Raw genomic sequence first — 19,230 nt, 5'->3', positions numbered from 1 at the left:
AGGACAGCACTACCGGAAGTCAAGCAGAGCTCCGGTGCTCCAGGCGAGGACAGCATGTTTGCAAGTGTTTGTGCTTCTAATCAGCCCGAGCCTAGCAAATCATCAACAATAGTGAACGCTGTCTCATTTCCCGCCGACACTTGTTGAATTATCATTCCCCTTATTGTTCTGCAGCAGATTGACAGGAAATCACTTGCCTGTCCTTTGCCTCCCTCTCCCTGCTCTGGCACAATGCCCAGAGATTGTTACAGCCACTGGTTAGACTGGGGCCATAATGAGAAACTGGCAAGTGCACAGTCATGTCCTCAACGTACAGCCAAGTCCTTCTATTGGGAAGGACCTAGAGATTCTCCAGCCCTCTCCCGGCTAACGGGTGGCATCCCAGCTACTCTTCAGCAGAGGTGGAGGGCACAGTGTCCCAGGGCAATCAGTAACCAGAGTAGAGCTGTTGCACAGGGTGAGAGGCAGGCAGGCTTCTGGATCCATTGCTTAGTGCCTGAACACCCTGCACATGCAGAACCCCACAGGGCCACCCAGAGGATTCAGCGGGGCTGGGGCAAAGCAATTTTGGGGGCCCCTTTCATAAAAAAAAATTGCAATACTATAGAATACTATATTCTCATGGGGGCCCCTGCGGGGCCTGAGGCATGGGGCAAATTGCCCCACTTGCCCCCCCCCGGGCGGCCCTGGAACCCCAGCTTGCAGCAGCTCCGCCAAACGCACAAGCTGCAGGATCAGAGCTGATGCTGGTGGATCCACCAGCCATTAACCCCACAGATCTGGGGAAGAAGGGGCTGCCCCAAGTCTGCACTAGTTAGGGCACAGCTGATGGGGGTGGACTCTCTCTTCTCACAGCCCCTGGAAATGCCCCCTGAGCCAAGCCCAGCTATTTAGGCTTGGTATAGGCAAGGAGTGCTCAGCAAAGGAATTCAGGAGAGAGATGAAGGGTGTACGGCGATTGCCAGCCATAGTAGGGAACGGACTCCCCCATCACAGGTGAAACATTATGCAATCAGGCCAGGGGCATTAGTATTGTAGAGCAAGGACTCTGAAGCTTGTGTTAATGACCCCTGTAGAGGGCAGGGTTAGTCTAAGACAGGGGTAGCCAACCTGAGCCTGAGAAGGAGCCAGAATTTACCAATGTACGTTGCCAAAGAGCCACAGTAATACGTTAGCAGCCCCCCATAAAGTCCCCAATCCCACTCCCAGCACCTCCCGCCTGCTGGCAGCCCCCACCAATCAGCGCCTACTCCCCTTTCCCACCACCCACTGCAATCTGCTGTTTCACGCATGCAGGAGACTATGGCGGGTGGGAGAAGGAGCAAGGGTATGGCAAGCTCAGGGCCTTGGGGGAATGGGTGGAGTGGGAGCAGGGCCTGTGGCAGAGCAGGGGGTTGAGCAGTGAGCATCCCCCGGCATATTGAAAGTTGGTACCTGTAGCTCCAGCCCCAGAGTTGGTGCCCATACAAGGAGCCGTATATTAACTTCTGCAGAGCCGCACGTGGCTCTGGAGCCACAGGTTGGCCGCCCCGGTCTAAGACCTAGATGGAAGGAGAGATATGGATGGTCTCAAGGAGAAGGTGATGACACATGCATTTGGTGGAGTTTAGCCCCAATGCAGAGTGAGCAGAATCTGTGTTACAGGGGACAGGGCTGGGCTGTCTTGTAAGGTCGTGCAGTGCAGCTCTCTCCACCCAGAACCCTGCAGTGCTCTCAGGATCCACTCCTGCCAGGTTCGTTGTTCTTCAGCTTTACTGGGAGAGACTGAAGATGGGCATCCAAGTGATAATCCACTGGACTTACTTCTTTCTAATAGAACCCTGGTCAATAAGCCTTGCAGACCACCAGCCTGCAGCCGGTGAAAGATGCTCACAGAACTATGATGGTTACAGACAGAACGGACTGGTGGCTAGTCAGTCCCACAAGGGTCCATGCAAGATTCTTCCTTAAACTGTGTTCCCTAGCCCAGCAACTTTCAAACTTTTTTCATTTGTGGACCCCTTAAAAACTTTGAATGGAAGTGCAGACCCCTTTGGAAATCTTAGACACTCAGTAGACTCCCAGGAGGTCCGCAGACCACAGCTTGAAAACCACTGCCTTAGGGTTGTCTTCAAGTCAGCTTAAATGGCTAACAGACCTCCTGGTCACCATTCACACAACCCTAATGTGCTTGGACCCAGCTGGGAAGCTCAGCATGGCAGCTGCATTCAAATAGGACACTTAGCCAGCAGAGCCCACATTACTCCTTGTCAGGACTAGAGATCTTTCAGTGGAGGGCCAGAGGCCATGGAGCAACTCATGCCAGGACTCTGAGCCATCTCCAGACTGGATACAAAAGCTATCTCTTCACCCAGGTATTCCTCAGCGGGATGAGCTGGGTCACTCAACGCGACCCATCCAAGCATGCAGAACAGAGCTATTTGGAAACATGGGAATAGGTTTCACCACAAATATTCCTTAACATTCTTCTCCTGATTTTTCCATGTTCAAAGTTTCCAACCCACTCCAGGTGGAAGCCATTCCATGCACTTGTCTAGCTACTGCACCGAGAAACATACGCAACAACAATCATCACCTTGCTGCTACGAAACCCTTCCGGATATTTTAGCCTTACTTTTCATTTGCTTATTTGACTCCCAAGGCTAATGGACATTGCACTGGGATTTCCCATTACCCTTTGCAGGGCCCGTCTCCTGCTACACACTCCCGCCGCGTTTCAGATGACAAACATCTGTTCTGCCAACAGCAGAAGTGTCTTGATTTTAAGAACTGGAAATTCTGGACTATCTTGCCAAACAATGCCATTTTAAAAAATGCACAAAAGCTGTCAGGAGCCATTGGGTCAGTTCCAGATACACAAGATTTTTTTTAAAATTGTCTTTAGCTATTAAAATGTTCTGGACACAGATTAACTGTCTGTGCTCAGTATTTATTACCATTCACTTGCCTTGAAATTGGAACTTCAAGCACTTTGATAAATGGATTGGAAGGTTTGCCTAGTTTCACAGAAGTGCTTCTGCACCCATCTTCTCTGCTGAGATGCTAGCTTGCAACCTCCTGCAGCAGCACTTCTCAGGGAGCCCCGGGGGAGATCTTTATGCTGCCTATAGCAATGACACCTGGGAAGGTGAGATGGTGACTCTCCATAGCTGCACATATATATGATCCCCACGGTCATTAGTGGGGATGAAGCCTGGAACCATCAGCACAAGCCCCTCCCACTGTAGCTAAAGGAGTAATTCCAACAGCTGTAAAGAACAGGTTCTTATCCTGGCAGAGATCAGCCACACGGAGGAGACACGGGCACAGGCAATAACCCCATTTGTCACAGCTGTATATCAGCACGGGTCCGCACTATGTCAAGGTGCTGGCTCCATCTATGTAAGTACCAGTTGGCCCAGCACTTCAATTCACAATACACTAGTAATCTGGAGACTCACAGGGCTGCACTCACTCTTCCAAGAAGGCTGCCTAAATTCCTTGTTGCATCATATCTACTTCCAAAGCATAAAAACAAAGAGATGTCCCTTTAAGGGGGTAATTGCATGTCCCCTGCATACAGATTAGCACTGTGTCTGTCCCATAGGGTTTATTAAATGAGGCTATACGTAAATACATAACTGAAACATAAGAAACTTGGATGGGCCAAGATCCACCAATTCCACCCTCCACAGAAAGAAACTGATGGTATGGATTATGCCTGCAGTGTTCCTCACATCAGGGAACAGACTGGAGTTGGCTGCAACAAACAGCAGTTTGGGATGGGGTGCTCACCCCACTGTTGGCTAGAAAGAGTTAATGAGGCTGAGAAGGGGCCAATTAATAGGCTACCTAACTCTCCTCAGGTGTGGCCTAAGTAATCCATGATTGAGGAAGGAGCTCAGCTGGAAGGAATAGGTGTGGCTGCTATAAAGCCAGGAAGCTGGCTATAAGAAAGGGTTGCCATGAGGGAGACTATAGCCACTCTCTGGGCATTAGAGAGGGAAAGGAGGAATCCTTGGGGGAGAGTAGAAACCCTGGGGGTCCAGGCGCTGAAGGAAGGTGCAGAAGCTGAGAGAAGCAGAGTAGGAAAAGGCTCAGAGAAACAGCAGCAAGGTGGGACATTGCAGATCTTGGCTGCTGATGTGAGGGTCCCTGAGCCAGAACCCAGAGCAGAGGGCAGGTCCAGGTTCCCCTACCAGCCACTGGGGAAGTGGCACATTCAGAGCAGTGGATCTGAACACTGCTTGGAACCATTCATCTTGTGGGATTCTGATACCCAAAGAGTGACCATCGTAGATGGAGGGCCCAGCTGCAAAGAGGGAGCACGCTGAGTCCCAGAGGGGCTGTGGTGAGAGTAAATGAGCAACGGAAGGGAGGTCAGACCTCAATGGAGCTGATCCCTGGAGCAGCCAGGAGGAGATTACTCACTGCAGGTGGTGAGCACCCCAAGACAGGGTTCCCCTCTCGAGGTTTTTGGCCCGGTGGTTTTCCCTAGCTATCTAGCTCCCCCACTGACCAGCATAGCCAGTAAAGCCCCAGATGACCCAACACAGTGTCCCTCAATCTGACCTGGACTTTGCAGTCCTGGAACAGCCTGCTGACTACACCACAGTGTCCCAATGGACCTGCTGTCCCCACTGGTTGCATCAGAGGAATAACTCATGAGCACTCAGCCAAAATTTCCTCCCAAACCTTGATACAGGGTTCAGTTCCACCCTTTCCACAGGAGCAAGAATCACTGTAATTACACGTCATTCCATATAGGTCGTAAAACATGCCTGGTGTCTAAGTATTTGTCCAATGTGATTATTCTTCCCCCCTATGAATCTCTGGATCCTGTGCATGCCCCTTCCTGTCATACCACATTGGCTAAGGCATGTGTGTGAATCAGGGCCCTCCTACATTCTCCCACGTGTGGTTAGCTTGCAGTGAACTCCACAAGGCTACACACTCTCTCCATTCCCTTCTGCCTGAACACAGACACAAAGAGTTTTCCATCAGCAATTAACCCCCAGTTCAGCTCAATAGGACTGATTTGATTGTGGAACAATATATGAAAAGTAAAGATTAGCAGGGCAAGCTCTTTAATGCTCTAGTCATCAGTGCAGCTACTTAAAATCAGATTTCTCTTCCTCCTTGGTGATTGATTAAAGGTTTTTAAGGCTTCCCTCTCCCATTTCCAGATGCTTAAGTGGGGTGACGGAGATGAAAAGAAAGATTGCTGAAATGACAAGAGCATGCATTTCAGGTATCTTTGGGACAACAACATGTGTATGGGTAGCACTCTGTGTGCGCTAATGCAATGGTTTGGTATTGCTAATCAGCGTGGAATGGTGCAATGGAATTAGCAGGGCATTTCAGGAATAGGCAGATATTCTTAAAAGACTTGCAGTTGGTGCAGAAATAGACTCAAAGGGTCAGCTTAGGTGCATGGCGATTTATTCAAACTTTGCATGGTGGCGAAGTCTGCTATGACAAAATATCCGATTAAAGCAACACAACCATAAATCCCAAACACCTGAAGGCAACATCTAATGAATAACTGACTTGTATAGCGAACAAACCTGTGCAGTAAATCAATCCATCAACAGGCTTTCGACACAAGCGAGCCCATCAGAATAAATTTCCTTAGGAAGATATACTGACCTGGTGAGGGAAATGCACCTGCCAGGAACCAATGGATGTATGTTTCAAAGAAAGGACACTGTTGCTAAATAAGGGAGCTTGAAACTGATTCCTATCCCTGCCTGAGTCATCTGCAGAGACAAAGGGTAAGGGCTATCAGCCAGTGAATAGAGTTGAGTCAAATGATTACCCAGTGTGACTGCTTTCACCGTGAAAAGGGTTCTACAGGGCTAGTCTCGAAGGCAGAGGAGGGGCAGCTAGCACATGCATTAACGTGCCCAGTCCTAGTGCCTTAGCTTTTATAAAAAAGTATCAAGATGATACAGGTTGAGAGCAGGTGACAGAACAGGACTCACGAGGAAAGGCGAAGGGATGCACATTAATGTAATAAAATCAATTCATGCTTTGTGTTTGTGTGGTGCCTTTCATCTGCGGATCTCAAAGGGGAAAAAGTATCATTTGGACAAATTCATCCCTGGTGTGACTCTAGCAAGGTAAATGGAGTTATACCAAGGAAGTATTTAGCCCACCAGCCCCATTTTACGGGTGGAGAAACTGATCCACAAATTGGCCAGAGTCTAAATTAAGTATCCACTGATTTTGGCCACCTCAATTTTTGGACTTCCAATCTGTGCCACCTCATTTTCAGAGGTTCTCGGTACCTACAATGCCATTGGACTGCAATGGGAGCTCAGCATCTCTGACCATCAAGAGACTCTCAAGATTGGTACCCAAAGCTAGTGGATGCTTTTGAAATGGTAGGCTTAAGTGACGAACCTAACTGCACAGAGAAAGTCAGTAGCATTCCTGGAACTAGAACCCAGCTCTCTGAACTCTCATCATGTGCTCTAAACAAGGAGACCACGCTGCCTCCCATAGCGATAACATTTCAAGGAGGAAGCATGATAACGGTCTCTAAAATATTTAAGGGGCCATACTGTTGGGATGGAAAGGACTCTATCTAAAACAACAAAAGCAAAATAAGGGGCCAGGGGCATCAGCCATGGACAATGTCACACAGTCAAGTTTATCTTGAAAATTAGGATGACTTTCAAGTCAGCAAAGGACAATCTGACAGCAGGAGCAAGACCAGATGAGTGCACAGAAGGGAGAAGTGCATGGACAAGAATCTTGTAACGCTTATCACTGGAGTATGAATTAGATGACATGAGAGATGCCTTCCAACTCTAGCTTAATATGGAAACATTTCAGAAAAATAGCTTGGCCACAATATCTACAACTGCATGCATACAGAGTGCAGAGCTGTTGCTTCGTAATTCCTGATGCTCACTTGCTCGAGGTCTAACTGATCGCCGTATGTGGGGTCAGGAAGGAATTTCCCCCCAGGTCAGATTGTCAGTGTGGATTGCTTGCCAAGATTACCTAGATATATCTCACTTAATCATTTGCCTGTCATTGCAGGAGTCTCTGGCACATAATCTAGTATCCTGTAATACTTTGGTCTTACTTCCGTTGTCTGGTTTAGGGTGTGGGTGCTGGGTGGGTTGCTGACTTGTGAGATACAGGGGGCCATACTAGATGATCCAGTTGTCCCTTCTGGCTTTACACCCTATGATTTTATGTTCCTAGAGCTACTGTCAACTTCTTGGGCCAAATTCATCCATGGCGTAACTCTAGTGAAGTCAGCGCCCTGGTTCTGGACCTCTGTCTAGAATCGACTTTCCACTCTAACGGGTTCAGCATTTTCCTTATGCTGTTAGCGCAGTGCCCATATTGTAAGCACAACACTACTCCTACAATGGAATGTTACATCTCACCATGCGGGGGGGTCGGCCCCCCAAGTATGGTCCTATTAGAAATGATGAAGACTAATCACACTAAATTTTCATATTGGTGGGCTGGAGAGAACAGAACAATTTCCTCTCAAGAGCTCGGTATTTAATCCTCCTCCAAATACTGTTTTCATCTTTCATGCTAGGCTTCCCCATAAATCCAGCAGCATGACTTCATACATAACATAGCTCACGATCTCTCTGGCTAATTTCAGGTCAGATGGCCACTTCCTGATCAAAGCTTCTGAAGGCATTTTACAGAAGGTAGACAGTGAAAAAGAAAAAAAACCTCCCTCTGGTTTAATTTTGAAAAAACAAAGGGGTGGAGGGAACTCACTCCAACCAAAAAATAAAAAATAAATAAATCAACAAATGATCTCTCATGTTCTCTGACAGAGGTAACCAATTTAAATTTCCATAAAGGAGGCAGTGAGGTGTGTCTTTGGGAAATGGAGTCACCAATCAAGCAGTCCTCTGATTTAAAATATTATCTTTTTTTATTATTATTTTCTGAGGGCTTCCTGGAGCAACACAAAAAATTATCTCAGCGTAATCAAACTAATACAAAACCCTTTGCCCTTAGACTATCTGTATGTAATTTGCAAGACACAGTGATGAACGGACTGTCTGAAGGGACATAATTTGTTTCTAATTCTCTTTTATACGTGTTTTATAATATTCCAAGTATACTTCACACTGTGGTTTTAAGCAGCCATCTACAATATAGCATACGTGCAAGACAGGAGGAAAAACTGAGTTTGACACAGCCTTCCATTGCCATGTTGCCCCCTTTTTTTGATCTGAGTGCCTAATCACATATCAGGTGCCTGGGCATGTTCAGGTTGGAACTAGGAACTGATGGAGTCAGGTATTCTCTTCGATGCCACCTTCTTTATTTAAAAGGACTGCACAGAGTCCTGCTTCTCCGAATGCAGAAGGAACCAACTGCCAAAGGAGCAGTTTCCCAGCTTACAGCCCCAAGCCTCTTTAGCCAACAGCCCCAAAAGATCTCTCTCTAGCTTTTCCCAGGTCACACCATGTTCACAGGCTAACCTTTGGCTTTCTTGCCTCACTCTGATCCCACTTTTTGTGTGTTCTATCTCACATACCCACATACGCCTGATCACAATATCCAGTGGACCCCCACCCACAGGATGCTAGTTACTGGGCAGACTCTGTTAGAGCTGGTTTTAGGTGCAGTCCCCTAGCCACCCTTTTACCTGTCTTATACAATGGGAATCTTCTCACATCAGTTTTAACTCAACCCATAACAAGGTTTCACTCAGCTCAGAACAGTAAAGATTTTTGTTCAAAGGACACGTGAAAAGCATTTGGTGGTCTCTGTACCACCGGACCACCATACAATCTTAAATATGCTGGTACTGTTAGCGTACCCTGTGCAGGAGGAGCTTCATACTGGAATAGCAGGGACTAATGTAAGACAGTTAAGCAGTGCACTGGAAGAGCTGTGTCTGGGACATCCACTACTGGAAGAGTAGAAGGTGCCATCAATCACAATTGTGAAGGCTTTGCCAGAGCTGTGTGGTGCCCCAGGACCGGGAGAGCAAGGGGTGCTGCAGACCCGGGTGGTGGTGGCACAGGATCCTTCTCCCATTGAAGTTAAGGGCTTGACTGCAGTCATGTCGGACTGGCCCAAGAACTGCAAGGGCTACTGCCGATCACACTGTGCTTGTCTTCAGCTAGACTCCACATTTCAGTGTGCAACAACTTATCCCCACATTAACCACACATGCAGTAGGGATTGGCAGTTAACCCACAAACCTGCAATCTCAGTCTCCAGCGCCGCCTGTTCTACCCAATGAAACATGCACCCACATGCCAAACACCTCCTGCCAAGATGGATCTCCAGACAAGCATGGAAGGTGACATTTCCACAGGGAGCAGAATGGTTATAAAATGGTCTCACCGACTGACACAAGCAAAGCTTTATATAGATATATATTTGGTGGGCTTGGTAGCTGATGCATCCTGCTGTCAGATATCACACAGCACTTTGTCTGCAGACATGTTCTGCTAGTTCCATATAATGCAGTACAATCAATAGAGACTGTTTTCTACAAATCACCAGGCCAGATGCCATAGCTTTTTCTTTTTGATTGATTGTTTTTAAGACCCACACTGGAGTGTGTTTACTTTAGTTTTCATAAAAGAAGGTATTTTTAAAAAGGGACTAGTTGGACACCACCCCCCCACCAGTGTGCAAAACCCTGCACTTCTTTCACACCCTTGGAGATCACACAGGAGAAGTTTGAGGACCCAAGAAACACAGGCTTTGATTCATTTGTTTACCACTGCAGAATTTCTGCAGGTAATTAATTAGCCATTCATATACCTAGCAACAGGTGGGCACAGGCTTGCCGGCAAAAGCTGAGAGGCAGGCAGGTATTTTGTAACAGACCCACTTCAGCCTTCATAGGCTGGGCTCATTAGAAGGTGAATTCATTTGCACACTAAGGACAAAGAATAACCCTGAAAACACCTGCATTTCTTAGCGGAAAAAATACATTTGATTTTAGCTTTGCTCAGGAAGAGTCAGTTAACCCCCTTACCACCATCGGTATCCATCCCCCATGAAGAAAATAAGCGCCCAATTCCTGCAAAACACTCGTGCCCTGAGTATCTGGAGTGCTTAGATGAGTAAAGTTACTCACATGAGTAAGCCTCTGCAAGAGTGGACTTAAAACATGCTTCCTCCTTATCCCCCACCATCTGACTGCAGGCTACCTACTTCACAGGTAGCATCTTCATATCAGACATCAGAGGGTGTAAGGCGACAGTAAGCTCAAACCAGGGCACAGGACTGACACGTGGCCACTTGATTGGCCTGGATCTGAAATCTATGCCCAGCCTGTTACACACACACAGAGCGATTTCATTCAGACAGCATCGCTTCACGGTGGAGAAGAATCAGAACAGATTCTCTGTTTTACAAGCTGATGTTCAAACCCAGGCAACGCCAGAGGGGGGAGAAGCGGTTGATTAAACAGCATCAGGAAAATCTCTGGATTGGGAAAGAAATGTTTTATAGACAGAAGAAAAAAAATTAAATCGCCTTTAATATTGTCTCTTCGCTGGCGGTTTAGAAGACTTGCTTATTGCATTTCCAGCTATCACCATGATCTTTCTCTGCTTTTTTAAAGTGCAGGAAAATAAGCCAATTCTTTAGTGGCATTTAACTTAAAAAATGAGACTTGGCCCCCAGGTGGAGTATAACTGAGCAGCTAGCGCCATCTCTCTGTCACTCTGCGCCATCAAAACTAGCTAAATCCAGCCCAAAAGGCACCAAGATCATCCAGGGCCAAATCCATCCAAAGTGTAAATCCACTGAAGTCAGCTGAGTTACATCAAGGACAATTGTGGCTCACGGTCCTTTGCAACAAGGAAGAACAGAAAATGGATCTACACAGCCGCTTCCCCCCATATATATACACACGCACACACACTTAGTTTGTCTGTAGCTGTGCAGTACTGAATGCAGGAGACTGTAATAATCCTTCTCAAGCTAAACCCTGACCATGGTAAATCTCTGATGGGGTGGGGTTTGCTAAAGTGGGTTAGAAATGGGAGATTTGACTAGGTTATTAGCATTATTTTAATTTTAAAAAAACCCAGCACCCCTCTCCCGAAGGGGCTTGCGGGGGTTGGCCAGGATGGTGGGACAAGTAACCTTAGGAAGGAGAGGCGAAGGCAGACAAAGCGGCGCCTTGCAGTTCATCTCACACTCAGCTGCGAGTCCCTCCTGAGACTAGAGGAAGCAAGTTCCAAAGCAGGTGGCTTCTCTCTTTCTCAGAAGTAGCTCCTGGCTCCTCTGAGAGCGAACTGGGACCCCACTCTCCCCCTCCAAACAGAGAGGCAAACGCGCCTGGGGAGCGCAAATCCCTGATGACTCATTTCCCCTCTCTGCCTCAGTTTCCCAATGTTTATAAATCAAGGAGGGGTGTAATATTTATCTACCTCACAACGGCGATATGAAGATTTGTTACCGCCCTTAATCACGTACAGCCATAAACAGATATACATAACCACGGCACTTCAGCCTTCACTGGTACCCGCTACGCATCCAGCCACCCGTTTTCCTCTAGCCCTGAACATCCATTTGAAGAGTGCAGACCATTTCAAACCGAATGGTGCTCACAAACCCAGAGGATTCAAATCACCTTGTTCAAAACCTGCCAGGGGGCTGGCTGGGGAAGGGAAGGCTCGCAGATCTGTAATTCTGCAAAGGCTCATAGATTTCAATTTGCCAGGTAGTGCTCAACTGCGGGTGATTTGCCAAGGGCCAGGCGCCAGGAGTCCCCCCCCACGCTCCGCTTGTCTTCAGCTCTTTCTATTGCGTCCTCCGCAGTGAAGTAAGTTCGGGAGGCATAATGCGCACTGACCCCGGGATAACTCCGAATGGAAGAGCTCCATGGAGCGGGGGTGGGGGGGGGGGAATAATCCCTGCTCCTTGATTGGAAAGTGAAATGAGATCTCTGCCAGAGCCTCCAGCTCCCGGAGCAAAGGACACTCAACACAGCATCTCTCTTTCCATTTGGGAACCTACCCCTCAGGGGGAGAGGGCTGGATTTTTAAAGCATTTCACCCATTCTCCTCCCCCTCCCCCACCAAAGGATTATTTAAAACGTGCCCTCTTCGGATCCACACACCCCTTCCCAGCTGCCCGCATCTACAGCCGCTGCGATTTTCAGCAGCATCCGAAGCAAAGCAGTTATAGGCATTGGCTCAAATAATCTCCCTGGGGCGTCGATGGGGAGTGGATCCAGAGAACTGAGGTCGAAGCCGGCGTAAGAACTGCAGGACCTAGGTGAATTTGGAATCGATGTAATGGGAAGGGGGTTGTTTCCATTACAGCCCCAGGCTGCCTCCCACCCCACCAATCCCATCTTTATGCAGCTTCCAAGCTCATCTCTCAGCTGATCTATTTTCCGTTGGAGATCGCCAGAGTCTACGCTCATTATTACCAATATTCCCTCGTTACTCCGTCCTTATTAAAGTCGCTAGAATCAACTCCACCGCCTGCTCGGGGTAATTTAATAACGCTGCAACTGCCGTGTGAGATCATATAAACAAATAATCAACAGGTAAAGGAAGAGGGGAAAGAAGGGGGAGACCCATTTGCCAGGCACGAAGTGTTTCCCAATGTCCGCCTGTTTGTACAATGACAGCATCCTTCCCGAGGTGTTGCGTCCAGAGATCATGTGCATTTCAGGCGCTGGAAATCGCTTAGTGGCACAGGCAGGTGTTAGCATCTGGGCAAGGTGGGTTTTGCTCTCACCACTCATGTCAACTGCGCAGGACCTGTCTGGGTCTATATTTCTAGAGACTTTGAACCTGAACATAGCAAGATCCTCGCCAGAGTTGGGGTCTGTTCTGTTATTTGTTTATTCTGCCCTTTGCTTTGATATTCACATTCCTGGGTGCAATTTATTCCTGTGGATGATTCGCATGAACCGGGCAGTGGTCCCGTGCATGAGTCATACCTTTGCTTCTCTGCGCTCCAGTCAATAAAAAAGTACCAGCTCCCTTGCTGAGTTTATTGAAAACCCCTGACAGAGGCTCCTGCCTCTTTGTATCCAGTGCTTGGACAGAATCCGGTTGGACATCGGTGGGAAAATGCACATTAATCCTCAGCCTTCTGTTTTCGACCAGCCTTCTAAGAGCCCTGGCTGAAATATCTATATGTGAAGGCTGGAGTGTACCTTGATCACCCCCGTCATATCATCTACACACAATGTCACGCAGTGAAATATATTTTAAAAAGGAAGAGGTGGATGGGGAGAGGGAAAGACCGACACATTCTGCTGTTCATTGCCACACTGGGTGATTTAGAACAAGGTGCCCTGTAGTTAAGCATCCCTGAGGGAGTGTTCTTCTTTCCACAGTGCTGGCTAATTCATGCCTAGGTTTTAAAAATACTGAACGCGCAATATCTTCAGCAGCATTGAAACTGGGTGTGGGGAGGTTTGATCTGCACCTGTGTTAAAGGATCGTTTTCTAAGATGTGAGATAAAGTGTTGATAAAGGGAGGAGCGGGGTGGGGGAAGAGATGGAGAGAGAGGGACAGTAAAGGTTTGCGCCTTTTCAAACGATTGCCTGCAGCGGTGCGCTGGTGATAAAACCAAAACGGAAGGGCTGGATGGCTACCAAAAGTCCCCTGGGGAGGGAGGACTGAGATGGAGGCTGCGGAGGAAAGGCGAGTCACTCCCGCTGTAAGTAAACACAACTGCGATGCCATCACACACTTTGTTTTCCACAGTCTAGGGCATGTCAGCCTGAAATCTGCCTCTCAACCACAGGTAGCCCCACGCCACTGTGCAGTTTAGAGCACGTTGGCTTTGCAGCAGGGGGGCAATCTTTGGAGAGTGCTAGTTTCCTCTTCTTTCTTCCCCCATCGGTTTGTTTCATATCCTCCCCGCTCCCGTCCCTCAGAGCACCCGTACGGATGGGGTGGTTCATTTCCCCGGGCTGCGCGTGCATGCCTGCGCTTGTTCTAGGCGCACCAGTATTTTCCACGGCGCCGGCTTGTGTTACCCACAGGACCTGCGCCTACAAAAGCGACAAAACTTCAAATGGAAGGTAGGAAGCTTTGGCTTGGAACTGAAAGGGAGGAGAAAGTATGTGCCCGAGAGAGAGGATGGGTTAACATGATCTCCGAGCCTGGTTCAAAAGGAAACCTCAGATTCTCATTCTCGGGTCCTGCTTTTTGCATTGCCGTCCAATGACTAGAAGCGCCCACCCTGCATCCAAAGCAGGACAGCAAGCCGAGGAAGTGCCCCTCGCTTTCTCCCCACCCGGCCCCCCATCAATAAGAAAGAAGCATCTTACCTGATGGACTTTCTAGATTATATCCCGCTCTCCTTTTCTGTCCAATTCCCAATAGAAACCACCAACAAATCCAGGGATAACCAAACAAACATTTGGCAGCGTGTGAAGTCCTAGAGAACGAGGCAGGGCTCTGGCTCGCTCGCCCTCTTCCTACCCTCTCCCCCTCCCACCCCACTCGCTCTTGTATTCAAAATATTTAACTTTGATTGAAAAAAAAAACCTAAAAGAAAAATACCTTTGGCGTCTCTGCAGGAAGGCGGCTGGGAGCGAAAAGCAATAAATAAATGAATCCTTAGCAGAGCGGGGAAAATACAATTAAAAACCAACCGATGATTAGATCCACGGAGACAAGCAAGTCTTCTTTGAAAAACATTAAAAGGAGGTTCAGGGCAGCTTTCCCACCAGTGCAGAGAGAGAACGGTCCTCCTGGGAAAGAGACGTTGGTTAAGATCCACTGGGGTCTGTCTGCTTTTTTTTTCTTTCTTTCCCTCTTTTCAATTCCCACTTCTGAACCGCTCGCTCGCTCTCCCTCTCTGTGAAACTAGATCCAGTCTGTGTAGCCAGGGGCTGCATTAAGGATTACATCAGGCTTTTATAAGCTTCCCAGATCACACATTAGAGTGAGAGAGGGAGGGCTGGAGGGAGGGAGCGCTAGGAGAGAGGGAGGGATCTCTCTCTCTCTCTCTCTCTCTCACACACACACACACACACACACACACACACACACGAGCTCTGGACCAGGCGGCTATAGACCGAGCCCCTCCTCGGGCACATTCTGGCACAGGGCATTCTCCCCTGGCCTGGCGAGAGCTGCAGGAGCCAAGGGAGCGCTGAGAACCGGGCAACGCAGCCTCTCCGGGGAACTTTGCTCCGCCGGGGAGCCGGGACGTGAAGGGGTGGGGGCAGTGGTGGTTAGTGCTTGTGCAGTTAAATTACATATAAATCCCCAAATTCAAGAGTCCTCATGTTGAGGAGGCCGGGCAGGTAACACATCCTGGGAAGATTGCAGTCACAGCAGCAGCGAGGCAGGGCTGGACGCGAAGCCGGATCGGATGGAGCGCAGCGCTCTGGCTGAGAGAGGGGAAGCCCGCAGCGAGGCGCAGGGACCTCAGCGGCTCGCTCGCTTGCTCTGGAGAGGCTCTTTCACGCACGCTGGGGAGATCCAGGCAGGAGAGAGCTAAGGGGGGAGGCAGAAGCGCCGCCGGAATGGAGAGCAGCAGAGCGCCAGGGGTAAGGAAGGGGGGACAGAGAGGCGCACCCTGAAGCCTTGCGCGCTTCACCTCTCCCCTTCCGACCCCGCGTCCCTTGCGTCCTCTCTCTCCTTCCCCCCACCACTGTGTCTCCTTCCCTCCTCCTCTCCAGCATTCCCCTCCCTCGCTCCATCCCCAGAGACAAGAGAAGTGCCCGGGAAATGCAACCCGGGCAGGTCGCCGGAGAGCCAGCCCCGCTCGCCAGGGAGAAGATGCGCCCTGCCTTGGTCCAGGGGCACGGGATTGTGATCAACTGCGAGCCCGTCACGCCTTGCCGTGGACCTCTCCCCTGCAGAGAGAGGCTGGAAGTTTCCCTTCGGGGCATTCCCTCGGATTCAGGCTCCTTGATTTATTTGCCCCAGACAGAGGTTTTCCCTGGCAGGAGAAAGGAGCAAAGATTAACCCTCCTCGCGTGCGCGGCTGGGTTGCCATCAGGGAGTCTGCGTGCAGACCAGCACAGCGTGTGTTGGAGACAGAGAGCGAGGGAGACCAGGTTATGGGGGAAGGCGGTTTGGATAAAGGGCCGAACTCTGTCCCCATCCCGTGTTGGATGAAGCAAGTGCTCGCTGGCTGGGATGCAGCCTCATGACAGAGGGGCGGGGGATGGTTTGAGTTTAACCAGGAAGGAAGCTGGAAAAGCTTGCGTCCTCCTGGCACGGGGCTGCCTGTGGATGAAGGGAGGAGAGGGGAAGACAGAGAAGCAGGGGAAAGAGAAGGAAGAAAGGGAGAGAAGGGAGGGAAGCAGAGAGAGGGGAGGGGAAGGAGGAGGGAACGATAATGGCCAATGGGGAGGGTAAAAAGGTGGGGGGCTCCAGCCCTTTGAGCATCCTGCAAGGCTCCTAGGACATGCTCCGCCCCCACCACCTTAGGCTACAGATCTCAGAACAGGGCGGGGAAAGGGATCCCACCCCCCTTTCTGCGGGCAGTCTGAACGGGAACCAAAGCAAAGGGCCTCTGGCCAGGCTGCTGCAGATTCTTGCTCTGGGGCAGAGACCTGTTTCACCTGCCTTCTCACAACATGAGGCACTTCCCCTGCCACCCATCCCGGGCCTGAGCTACTGGGCTGGACAACGGCATCTTCCTCCTGCAAGCCAGCAGGGCCCTCCCTACAGGGACAGCCCACCAGAGGCAGTCCCCAGTGGGTGCTGGCTGTCATTGGCAGGGCCTGCCAGGCCAATTCTAGCTTTCCCCACTCCCTCCCTCCCACCTCCTCAACATGCTCCTTAGACACCTTTTCTCCCCACCTCCTTTCATTTCACTCTCTGGTCTCATCTGTCCCCCACCCCTTTACTCTCCCTTTTCCTTCCCCCTGATCTCAACATCCTCCCCCCACTGACTTTCTTTCTCCCCTTGTTTTACCCCCATTCCCTCTGATTTCTCTCTCTCCCCCCTGCTGTCCCCAGTGAGGTTGCTAATTACATGGCATGGCTTGCACCAAACACCAACATGAAAAGTGCTTCCAAGCTCCCTTTCTCACTATCAGAGAGACAGTGCTCTGGTCCAAAGGCATCTGTGACACCCGCAGTGTGAGCAGGGGCTGGAGCTGCAAGAGGGCAGTTGTAGGTAGAAAGGTGTGTGTTTAGCTGTCAGTTGGCTGTGCTGGTTTGGCACTGGGCCTGCCCAGAATGTGAATTGCACGTCCTCTTTCAAACTAATTTTTTTAATTTTCTTCTCTCCTGCCCCTGCTTCCATAGCCTCTCCCCCAAAGATTTTTCTTCTCAATTAAAAGATGCACATCAGCAAAACAGAATGCTTTGTGGGGAATGGAATGTCCTTTGGAAAAGGAGCTGGCCCCTGATGCTGCTTCCAAGGGAGAGAGCCCACAGACCACAAGGCCTAATGGGCACAAAGGGTCTGACTACACTGCATTGTAAACCCATGTCTGTGGGACACGTGCTTATGGACTTGGTGTTTCCAAGCCCCATTGTAAACCAGGATTTAAAGCTGTTGGACTGGGGCCTTGCAGCCATGCTAACATGTCCACACTGCACTGCTCAGACCTTCTGACTTGGGTCTGAGATGCATCCACACTGCAAAATGACAGGGCCTGGACCCAAGTCACAGCAGGGCTCAGACTCTGACCCACCCTCCTAGCCGGATCCTAGGACCTAGGTCCTGAGTCAGGCTGATATGTATGTGGACGGAAGCAGGTCTTGGGCTCAAACCTGAGTCAGAGCCCAGGGTTAGTGCACAGTTATCTAAAGTGGCAAGAGATGACAAAGGAGGCTAGAGATTCCATGTGCTTCATGGTTGCCTTGAATTGCTTGCTAAGGAGAGAGAAGGTGTCATTAGAACTGTGACATTGCACCCCATATTCGTCATAGTAATATTATTATGATATGATTATGGCATAATTATGATGCATTTTGTACAAGGTAAGTCATGTGAGGTGTCATTGGAAAAGTTATGATTTGCTGAATATCATTATCCTATTTGTATACATGTATCATTTTTGTATCTGAAGTTATAAATACTGACTCTGTATCTGTACTTCAAATGTAGTTACACCTGGGTAATGCCCACAAGATACTTTCAATCTAGAAAGCTGGTTGGGAAGGGCCTATTCAGGGCAATGAGTCATTAGGGAAAACAACAGGCCTTAGGGGAAGTTTATCTCCCATCTGGTGAGCCTTCCTGAGAACACTCCAGACAGCCTGTGAGAATGGCTGCTAGGACTCTACAAGGACATGTGATCAGACCATATGTCTCTGGACTCCATCTTGGGATGTCAGGATTTTTCCACAAACTGGTCTGCGAACTAAGCTTTGAAACAAAGAGTTCCTGTCATATGCTAAAGCTGTATAAGGCAGGGAGTGATATCATCTGTGGTTCTTCACTCCCCACACAAGAAGACGCCTGAGGAACGAAGACTGAACTGGGGGAAGTGCTGGACCCAGGCTAACAGGATTTCTAGCCTGTGTATGAAAGACCTGGGGATTCCAAGCCATAAAGCAAGTGCAACTTGTCCCATAAGAATCTGCAGCCTGCTTCTAACATCAGCCAGGGTGAGAATTTGCTAGTTCATATCCTATCTTTCTAGTATCTCAAACTTAGTTTGTGTTTTGTTTATTTACTAGGTAAATACTATAACAGGGTTCAAAAGGAAGCTAGATAGATTCATGAAGGATAGGTCCATCAATGGCTATTAGCCAGGATGGGCAGGATTGGTGTCCCTAGCCTCTGTTTGCCAGAAGCTGGGAATGGGCAACAGAGGATGGATCACTTGATGATAACCCGTTCTGTTCATTCCCTCTGAGGCACCTGCCATTGGCCACTGTCAGAGGACAGGATACTGGGCTTGAAAGACCTTTGGTCTGCGCCAGTAGGGCCATTCTTATGTTCTTATGTAATCTGCTTTGATCTGTTTGCTATCACTTATAATCACTTAAAAGCTATCTTTTGTAGTTGATAAACTTATTTTATGTTTTAATCCAAACCAGTGAGCTTTGAATGGCGTGCTTGGGAAAAATCTCTGCTTGGTTACCACAAGTGTGCATTGTTCTCTTCACATTGAAGGAGAGGCAGACCAAGTATTAAACCCATATACTGGCCAGATTTAACGTGGGCAGGATGGTACTGCTCTGGGGTCCTAAGCTGGTAAACTGGCGGTTAGAGAGCCTGCATGTAATTGCAACTGGGTGTGTCCCGACCTGTGTGAATGCTGGTGAAAGAGCAGGCTGGAGGGCTTTGCAGCTTGTCATGGCAGCACAGGGTGAGAAGGAATCTAGGGTGGT

The 19,230-nt window shown here is 49.1% G+C and overlaps 1 protein-coding gene across 1 annotated transcript in view; it reads right to left on the bottom strand.

Moving 5' to 3' along the window:
* LOC142046274 (adhesion G protein-coupled receptor B1-like) overlaps window positions 1-14,818 on the bottom strand; it is a 202,384-nt gene extending 187,566 nt beyond the window's left edge. Inside the window, exon 1 of the mRNA XM_075062037.1 lies at window positions 14,482-14,818. The gene's annotated coding sequence lies outside the window, so the exon portion shown is untranslated. The remainder of the gene's footprint in view (window positions 1-14,481) is intronic.
* Window positions 14,819-19,230: the final 4,412 nt, after the last annotated feature.

The sequence above is a fragment of the Chelonoidis abingdonii genome, chromosome 2 (genome assembly GCF_003597395.2).
Source record: "Chelonoidis abingdonii isolate Lonesome George chromosome 2, CheloAbing_2.0, whole genome shotgun sequence".
In the NCBI taxonomy this organism is placed as follows: domain Eukaryota; kingdom Metazoa; phylum Chordata; order Testudines; family Testudinidae; genus Chelonoidis; species Chelonoidis abingdonii.
This window is presented reverse-complemented; position numbering and strand designations above follow the sequence as displayed.